Here is a 10,814-nt window from a genome sequence, read left to right on the forward strand (position 1 = left end):
TAAATCCCAGCAACTACAACTCCCAAATGTCAAGGTCTATTTCCCTTAAACTCCATCTGTGTTCATATTTGGGCATATGGAATATTTGCGCCAAGTTTGGTCCAGATCCATCATTGTTTGAGTCCACAGTGCTCTCTGGATGTGGGTGAACTACAATTCCCAGACTCAAGGTCAATGTCCACCAAGCCCTTCCAGTTTTTTCTTTGGTCATGGGAGACCTGTGCGCCACGTTTGGTTTAATCCCATCATTGGTGGAGTTCAGAGTGCTCTTTGATTGTAGGTGAACTATAAATCCCAGCAACGACAATTCCCAAATGACAAAATCATTTTTTTTTTAGTGGAGGACATACATTGGGTTGTTAGGTGTCTTGTGTCCAAATTTGGTGTCAATTTCCCCAGTGGTTTTTGAGTTCTGATGGTATCACAAATGGACATTACATTTTTATTTACATAGATTGGCAAAAGAAACCATAAATTACCATAAATTACAATTAATTAAATAAATTACAAGACTGTACATAAATTACCATAAATTACCATAAATTACAATTAATTAAATAAATTACAAGGCTGTGCATAAATTACAAGACTCATAAGTATGAGACATGGCATTAAAGAGGTCTAATTCTCAGGGTGGCTTACATCTAAATACTGCTATAGTAGATACATTTTAAAAATGCGCTACAGGATTGAAGTGATGAACAAGCTGAACATCATCATCATCATTATGTTTATTATTAGGTTGTTTTATATCCTATTTTTTCTCTCCACAAAGGAGACCCAAAGCAGCTCTGTCCTGATTTACCATTCCTGATAAAAAATATTTTATGTTAACTGTGGGAGCCATTTTCTTAAAAGGTCTGGAGAACAAGCCCTATGAGGAGCGGCTTAAGGAGCTGGGCATGTTTAGCCTGAAGAAGAGAAGGCTGAGAGGGGATATGATAGCCATGTATAAATATGTGAGAGGAAGCCACAGGGAGGAGGGAGCAAGCTTGTTTTTTGCTTCCCTGGAGACTAGGACGCGGAACAATGGCTTCAAACTACAAGAGAGGAGATTCCATCTGAACATGAGGAAGAACTTCCTGACTGTGAGAGCCGTTCAGCAGTGGAACTCTCTGCCCCGGAGTGTGGTGGAGGCTCCTTCTTTGGAAGCTTTTAAAGAGAGGCTGGATGGCCATCTGTCAGGGGTGATTTGAATGCAATATTCCTGCTTCTTGGCAGGGGGTTGGACTGGATGGCCTATGAGGTCTCTTCCAACTCTTTGATTCTATGATTCTATGATTATGTTTATTATTAGGTTGATTTATATCCTATTTTTCTCTCCACAAAGGAGACCCAAAGCAGCTCTGTCCTGATTTACCATTCCTGATAAAAAATATTTTATGTTAACTGTGGGAGCCATTTTCGTGCTGAAATATATGTGCATATGAATGACATTAGGCATTCTGAGATAGCTCATAGGAAATAAAGGAAGAAAACATACTGATAAGCAATACATGATTATCTATTCAGTTAAAATTTTCCGTATGATTCTTGTGCAAGAGAGCATGGAGCTGCGTTCTCGCAATACACTTCCTTATAAAGTGTTTTGCACTATACAAGATCAAAACGATCTTGACAGATTAGAGAGAGGGGCCAAAACTAACAAAATGAAGTTCAACAGTGACAAATGCAAGATACTCCACTTTGGCAGGAAAAACGAAATGCAAAGATACAGAATGGGGGACAATGCCTGGCTCGAGAGCAGTACGTGTGAAAAAGATCTTGGAGTCCTCGTGGACAACAAGTTAAACATGAGCCAACAATGTGATGTGGCAGCAAAAAAAGCCAATGGGATTTTGGCCTGCATCAATAGGAGCATAGTGTCTAGATCTAGGGAAGTCATGCTACCCTTCTATTCTGTTTTGGTTAGACCACATCTGGAATATTGTGTCCAGTTCTGGGCACCACAATTCAAGAGAGATATTGACAAGCTGGAATGTGTCCAGAGGAGAGCGACTAAAATGATCAAGGGTCTGGAGAACAAGCCCTATGAGGAGCGGCTTAAGGAGCTGGGCATGTTTAGCCTGAAGAAGAGAAGGCTGAGAGGGGATATGATAGCCATGTATAAATATGTGAGAGGAAGCCACAGGGAGAAGGGAGCAAGCTTGTTTTCTGCTTCCCTGGAGACTAGGACGCAGAACAATGGCTTCAAACTACAAGAGAGGAGATTCCATCTGAACATGAGGAAGAACTTCCTGACTGTGAGAGCCGTTCAGCAGTGGAACTCTCTGCCCCGGAGTGTGGTGGAGGCTTCTTCTTTGGAAGCTTTTAAACAGAGGCTGGATGGCCATCTGTCAGGGGTGATTTGAATGCAATATTCCTGCTTCTTGGCAGGGGGTTGGATTGGATGGCCCATGAGGTCTCTTCCAACTCTTTGATTCTATGATTCTATGATTCTATACTTGACAAATGTCTTAATTGAAATACGTTGGGCTGAATAAATTCCTTTTTTCCTGCACTTCAGAATCTTCCTCTTCTTCAGATCCTGTTTAGGTGGTGTCCCTCCACAGAAAAGACATCACACAGCTAGAAGTCTGCAGAATTTTGTTTTTGAAGCAACCTTGAAAGTGTAATTCTAGTCTTACTCAACAACCCCCTCTACTGGTTTAGCCTTTTATGTGTTACTGATCCCAACAGTCATGCTCTCTTTATAGACAACTTGGGAACAGTAATCCTTGCAAGGTGTGGTTTTAGCACCTTACTTTTGAGAGATGCTGTAAATGGCCAGAGAGTATACAATGTTATTTTTACTTCACATTAAGTGACCTTGGACTTGTGACAACCCTTCCAAAATAGAGACCTCCAGGGCCCCTGATAATCTCCTGTCCTGCTTATATCTGACACACAGGGCTGTTGCTTCCTTTATTGAATACATCAATCTATAGTTTTACCTCTTTCCTTGTTAAAAAAAAACACTAGACAATAATGTAAATTGTGCAAATTCCAGTACATTTCATAGAATCATAGAATCAAAGAGTTGGAAGAGACCTCATGGGCCATCCAGTCCAACCCCCTGCCAAGAAGCAGGAATATTGCATTCAAATCACCCCTGACAGATGGCCATCCAGCCTCTGTTTAAAAGCTTCCAAAGAAGGAGCCTCCACCACATTCCGGGGCAGAGAGTTCCACTGCTGAACGGCTCTCACAGTCAGGAAGTTCTTCCTCGTGTTCAGATGGAATCTCCTCTCTTGTAGTTTGAAGCCATTGTTTCGTGTCCTAGTCTGCAAGGAAGCAGAAAACAAGCTTGCTTCCTCCTCCCTGTGGCTTCCTCTCACATATTTATACATGGCTATCATATCTCCTCTCAGCCTTCTCTTCTTCAGGCTAAACATGCCCAGCTCCTTAAGCTGCTCCTCATAGGGCTTGTTCTCCAGAGCTTTGATCATTTTAGTCGCCCTCCTCTGGACACATTCCAGCTTGTCAATCTCTCTCTTGAATTGTGGTGCCCAGAATTGGACTCAATATTCCAGATGTGGTCTAACCAAAGCAGAATAGAGGGGTAGCATGACTTCCCTAGATCTAGACATGATGCTCCTATTGATGCCAGCCAAAATCCCATTGGCTTTTTTGCCGCCACATCACATTGTTGGCTCATGTTTAACTTGTTGCCCACGAGGACTCCAAGATCTTTTTCACACGTACTGCTCCCGAGCCAGGCATTGTCCCCCATTCTGTATCTTTGCATTTTGTTTCTCCTGCCAAAGTGGAGTATCTTGCATTTGTCACTGTTGAACTTCATTTTGTTAGTTTTGGCCCATCTCTCTAATCTGTCAAGATAGTTTTGAATTCTGCTCCTGGAGTATTGGCTCTCCCTCCCAATTTGGTGTCGTCTGCAAACTTGATGATCATGCCTTCTAGCCTTCATCTAAGTCATTAATAAAGACTTGAATGAAGGTGTAATTGGGACTGCAATAGAAGCAGATGAGAGACTTAGTTGTCTCAATATAGCTATGGGAATAGGCAAATGTATTTCTGATTTTGTGAAAACGTGTCTATCTGTCTATCCGCCACATCACATTGTTGGCTCATGTTTAACTTATTGTCCACAAGGACTCCAAGATCTTTTTCACACGTACTGCTCTTGAGCCAGGCATCGTCCCCCATTCTGTATCTTTGCATTTCGTTTTTTCTGGCTAAGTGGAGGCAATACTAAGTCTAAAGTTTGGCCTGGGTAAATGACCTTGGAGGGCTGCATTCGCCCGTGTGCTTAATTTGGTGAGCCGTGGTATAGTATGTCACTTTTTCTTTTAAGTTTGTATTCAAGGAGTATTCAGATGATGTTACTAAAGTTGTTTTCATCCATTCACCAAAGATCTTTTGTAGCCAGTTGCTAGCAGAATATTATTTTCTATACATGCAGGCAGAAAGGGAGAATAAGAAGGAAAAATGTGCACAAAACCGTGATAACCTCCTCCTTGCTTGTGCCCTGTCTAGACAATGGCAGTCGGATACCAGCTACTGTTTTCCTCTCACCTGGAATCAAGTGTGCTTTGGACAAATCCGTCTGTTGTGAATCATGAGCCCACAGAATTCACAATACAACTGCTAGCGGTAAAAAAAAACTCACCTCAAATGTTAAGGAACATCATTTTTCACTGTGGAGAGGAAACATTGGGGGATGTACAGAGAATGGCCCCTGGACTGCGAGTTCTGCAAGCCTGACTTGAAGACCTCCCCGAAGGACAAAATCAGTGCAAGACTGTGACAGCTCATCTCACAGCCTCTGACTATCCTGACTTGGCTGCAATTGGCAAATTTTGCTAGCTGCTGAAGTCCCTCAGCAAAAGAGCTATAAGGCTGTATCCTCGGCCAAGCTGTGGGCTGCATAACCCCGGCCAAACTGTAGAAGACGAAGCTTTCTACAGGAGCTCTTGGTATTATGTCCTGCATGAAAGGCTTCTCTGTGTGGACTGAACCCAAACTAGCTCCTATTCCCTCCAAAACCCAAAAAGGGGATGGGACCAGGGAACCTAACGATAATTGACAGGTGGCTTGCCCTATGATTGCAACCAAAAGAAGCCACCTATCTGCAGAGTCCCTGAAACTTAGGACTACAACAAACATTCAATGCAAAGCAAACAAAATTGGAGCTTCTGGTACAGCTTACCTGCACAGAACCACCATGTTTGGGTGTTTCAAAAGTCCTCCATTTTATCTGGGAGCTATTGAATATCTTAGCAAGATAGGGAAATAATGCACAGTTCTGGTCTCCAGTTAAAAGAGATAGTCATGGAGTTGTTTTCCACCCATCGTGTGCCACCTGAGATGAGAAATTCACACTGGTGAATGGTAGGAACAATCCCTAGTCTACCCCTAATCCCTCTTCAGTTCCAACAATGGACAATGGGGAGACATCTTGAGCTAAGATTCATGAAATGTTTCCTCTGGCTCCAGCACATCCAGTGATTTCTGGACGAATAAGACAAGGCCTTTATTAAGCCATTTTTTCGGAAACTGGGTATTAACATTCTAGTCTGCTGTGTATTTTTCTTAAAGACTTCTCACTTTTTCCACCAGCAGAAGTGTGATTGACGTCAAGAATAGCCTGTATCACCAATGGACAGATTAGTTGAGATCCAGGGTGGAGATTAGAAAATTCTTTCCTCAATGAGATAAGCCCTCAGAATGACCACAATGATCTTATACCAGAACTTTAAAGATAGCTGTTTCTTTTTTCCCCTTCTTGATTCTTCATATCATTGAAGCCTGTTTGAGATAATCTTAGGAACTGGGGCAGAGGATTGGTTACTGGGACTAAATGTGGAAGCTGGCATGGCTTTTTATTGATGTCATTTTCATCCATGGGGGAGTTTTCTAACTCTGGTTAGTTAACGAATTTATGATTTCCCCGCCTTTCTCACAGTGTGGGACCCAAGGTGGATCTTGGATTCAAAGAACATAAAAGTAACTATGCAAGGAGACTCAAGATAAAATATTAATGAAAAGAATTTAATCTCAGAAACTGAAACACTCCTACATGCAAGGAATGTGTTGCTGAAGTCTTCACGATTAGTTATCATTTTCTTTTCCTTGCCTCTAGAGGACCTTTCCTATTTCCATCTTTTTCACACAATGCAGCCTTGTACAGTCATAGACCCAGAGCAATCAATGCTCAAGGAACCTGCTCAGAATTTACTTAAGACTGTTTGAGTACAGTAGGAAATGAGAGCCAACCAACACCCATCCATCTTGCTGCCTAAATAAATAGCACCCAAAGCCACCCCAATTAATCAAAGCCAGACAAATCATTTTGGCACAACAGGTAGAAAATCCCATAAGCATTTCCTCACATCCTGCTGAGCAAGAATACAATAACAACAAAGTAAGGAATTAACAATGTGCTGCCCTTTCATGACTCGAAAAATCAGCTGTTACCAGTCATGCTGGCTGGGCAGATTCAGGGAACCGTGGTTCATAAAAGTAACTTGTCTAAGTGCTAGGTCACACGTTAGCCTCCTGCCATAATGGGACCATTTTCTCCCCAACCAGTATGTGACGGCGCAAGTGGCGCCACCTATGTGTAGAACTGTTAGTTGCAAGATTTAAACTGTTGTATCATGTTTAATCATAGAATCATAGAATCATAGAATCAAAGAGTTGTAAGAGACCTCATGGGCCATCCAGTCCAACCCCCTGCCAAGAAGCAGGAATATTGCATTCAAATCACCCCTGACAGATGGCCATCCAGCCTCTGCTTAAAAGCTTCCAAAGAAGGAGCCTCCACCACACTCCGGGGCAGAGAGTTCCACTGCTGAACGGCTCTCACAGTCAGGAAGTTCTTCCTCATGTGCAGATGGAATCTCCTCTCCTGCCCCTTTTACCCTGCTTATGTATAGTTGTATGGATTGGTTACTTATAGCTGTCAATCAGAACTGTTTGGCTCCACCTCTTCCTGCAGGAGGGGAGAGCTTCCTTTCTTTTCATTCTGCCATCAGAGTTCCTACCATATGGACGTAAGAGACTTGACTCTAAAAGACCTTGATTTAAAATACCTCTTAGCACCAGTTCTGAGATTTTTTACCCTTGAGACTCGTGCTTCATGTTCAGACCAACCTGAACGACGTTGGAAGCCTCAAGCACCTTCAAACTGGTTCTTTTGGCACCAAAGGAAGATCCTGAGTCTTCAAAACATAGGCCATCTGAACTGGGGTTGTGGTTTGCTCTGGCATCCACAGCCATTGAGGAAAGAAGAAACTTGGAAAGGCTTCTCAGCTTCAAACACCTTGGACCCAGGACTAATTGAGACTGTAATGTATATTTTCATTCACCCCTCTGAAGTTTCCAGCTCATTGCTTTAAGAAATAACTCTTTGTGATCGATAAAACTTATTTTGAGTTATTTACAGCGTTTTGGGTTTTTGAGAGTTCCAGTTTCCTATAGGACAGTGGTTCTCAACCTTGCTAATGCCGTGACCCCTTAATGCAGTTCCCTATGTTGTGGTGACCCCCAACCATAATATTGTTTTCATTGGTACTTGATACTTGTCATTTTACTACTGTCATAAATCATAATGTAAATATCCAATATGCAAGATGGATTTTCCTTCACTGGACTAAATTGAGCACAGATACCCAATATGCCCAAATGTGAATGCTAGTGGGGTTGGGGGGAGGATTGATTTTGTAATTTGGGAGTTGTAGTTGCTGGGATTTATAGTTCACCTATAATCAAAGAGCATTCTGAACTCCACCAGCGATGGATTTAAACCGAACTTGGCACCCAGAACTCCCATGACCAACAGACAACTCTGGAAGGGTTTCGTGGGCATCGACCTTGAGTTTGGGAGTTGTAGTTCACCTATATCCAGAGGAGTGCTGTGGATTCATGCAATGATGGATCTGGACCAAACTTGGCACGAATATTCAATATGCCCAAATATGAACACCGGTGGAGTGTGGGGAAAATAGACCTTGACATTTGGGAGTTGTAGTTGTTGGGATTTACAGTTCACCTACAATCAAAGAGCATTCTGTACTCGACCAACAATAGAATTGGGTCAAACTTCCCACACAGAATCCCAATGACCAACAGAAAATACTATGTTTTCTGGTGGTCTTTAGCGACACCTTTGACACCTTCTCATGACCCCCTCAGGGGTCCCGACCCCCAGGTTGAGAAACACTGCTATAGGAGGTCAAGAAGCAATTCCTTGGGGGAAAGATGCCACGCCCATCCCTCCTTCATTAAGAATAATAGCCCCCAAGCACGACGGCACACAGTATAGTCCTGTTTGGGCATTCAATGAAACACAGGGAGAACTAAATGTGTGGTGGGGACATGGACATGTATGTCCCACCTTCACACATTTCCCTGCACTCGAAGTGAAAGAAACCTCTGTGTCTTGAGCATGAAGTTCTACAGAAGATTTGTTCCATTTGTTCATATTTAATTGTGAAAGCTTATGACTGTGGTCATAAGCAGTGGTCAACCAAGCATATGGTGACACATGAAAAAACTCTGATGCTATAGGAATGGGGTTTAAATGTGTGCCCACACCATCTCTTCTCATTTAGATCTCCAGACATTCAGATGAATGCCTTAAAAGGGCATATGTTGCTTCAATCAATGATTCATCTTCCGTTATTCATCTACTTTCATGATCCACTATGCCAACCTTCTCCAACCTGGATCTCCATCAGATGTTTGAGTTTATAATGTCTCTAATATGCAATCATTTAGTATGCTGGTGGGGTTGATAGGAACTGTAGTCCAAAACTACAGGAGCAGTTCGGTTGCAGTGGGGGTGGGGGGTTAAGTGCAGAACCTGCTGTGTAACGCAAGCTCCCCATGCATAGCTTTTCTCCACTAGAAAGCCTACTCTTTGACCACATATCTGCAGATGTTTTTTCAAAAAAAAATAAATAGGTGAATGAGACAAGAACCTGTAAGTAGGTGATCCTGACATCTTGCTCATGGATAGGGAATTCTGGGAGTTATCTGAAGGTCCACTTCCAAGGTCCAAAATGTGCTCCCTCACAGTTTCCCTTCAGACTATGGAAACTAGCACTACATATTGATTATTTCAAACAATTAAAACATGACGTTGGAGTGTCTATGGACAACACCGGTTCTTCAGCCAACCCCCAGAATCAGACACAACTGGACTTAATGTCAGGGAAAACTTTTATCTTTAAAACCTCTCAACACAACAAGGACCATCACAACAAAGACACACACCTTGATGGAACAAGTTTTCCTTGGGTGGGCAGTGGTGGCCTGAGACTTCCATGTTAATAGATCAATCCACTTTGGGTTTTAGTCCAGACTTTAATGGAGTAGGGAAGGCAAGGAGGGAGGGAGAGGGAAAGTGTGTGTGTGTGGTGTAGTGGTTTCAGCATTGGACTGATTCTGACGACTAGGATTCGAATTACTTATTTATCGTGTCAGGGGCAACCAGACCATTGTATTACATTTCTAACAGAACAAAACAAACAAACAGATTAAAAAAAAAACACAAAGTTTGCAAACTTGGTAGTTGATTAAATGTCCTTTGACCAGTAGCTGGCCACTTGGAATGCCTCTGGTGTTGCCTCAAGGAGGTCCTCCATTGTGCATGTAGCAGGGCTCAGGTTGCATTGCAGCAGGTGGTCAGTGGTTTGCTCTTCTCCATACTTGCATGTTGTGGGCTCCACTTTGTAGCCCCATTTCTTAAGATTGGCTCTGCATCTCGTGGTGCCAGAGCACAGTCTGTTCAGCGCCTTCCAAGTTGCCCAGTCTTCCGTGTGCTTAGGGGGGAGTCTCTCATTTGGTATCAGCCATTGGTTGAGGTTCTGGGTTTGAGCCTGCCACTTTTGGACTCTCGCTTGCCAAGGTGTTCCAGCGAGTGTCTCTGTAGATCTTAGAAAACTATTTCTTGATTTAAGTCGTTGACGTGCTGGCTGATACCCAAACAAGGGATGGCTACTCAGCCATGGAAACCCACTGGATGATCTAGTCTCAGTCTCAGAGGAAAGCAAAGATAAATGCCCTCCGAACACATTTCCCAAACAATATCCTGCGAGAAGTTTGCTTTAGGGTTTCCATAAGTTGGAAACAACTTGAAGGCACACAATGACAAATTAAAAATGCGCAAGCAGCATTCCCTCATGCTCTGCATCTCGTGGTGCCAGAGCACAGTCTGTTCAGCGCCTTCCAAGTTGCCCAGTCTTCCGTGTGCCCAGGGGGAAGTCTCTCATTTGGTATCAGCCATTGGTTGAGGTTCTGGGTTTGAGCCTGCCACTTTTGGACTCTCGCTTGCCGAGGTGTTCCAGGGAGTGTCTCTGTAGATCTTAGAAAACTATTTCTTGATTTAAGTCGTTGACGTGCTGGCTGATACCCAAACAAGGGATGGCTACTCAGCCATGGAAACCCACTGGATGATCTAGTCTCAGTCTCAGAGGAAAGCAAAGATAAATGGCCTCCGAACACATTTCATAGAATCATAGAATCAAAGAGTTGGAAGAGACCTCATGGGCCATCCAGTCCAACCCCCTGCCAAGAAGCAGGAATATTGCATTCAAATCACCCCTGACAAATGGCCATCCAGCCTCTGCTTAAAAGCTTCCAAAGAAGGAGCCTCCACCACACTCCGGGGCAGAGAGTTCCACTGCTGAACGGCTCTCACAGTCAGGAAGTTCTTCCTAATGTTCAGATCGAATCTCCTCTCTTGTAGTTTGAAGCCATTGTTCCGCGTCCTAGTCTCCAGGGAAGCAGAAAACAAGCTTGCTCCCGCCTCCCTGTGGCTTCCTCTCACATATTTATACATGGCTATCATATCTCCTCTCAGCCTTCTC

Source organism: Anolis sagrei, chromosome 4 (genome assembly GCF_037176765.1).
Source record: "Anolis sagrei isolate rAnoSag1 chromosome 4, rAnoSag1.mat, whole genome shotgun sequence".
Lineage (NCBI taxonomy): Eukaryota > Metazoa > Chordata > Lepidosauria > Squamata > Dactyloidae > Anolis > Anolis sagrei.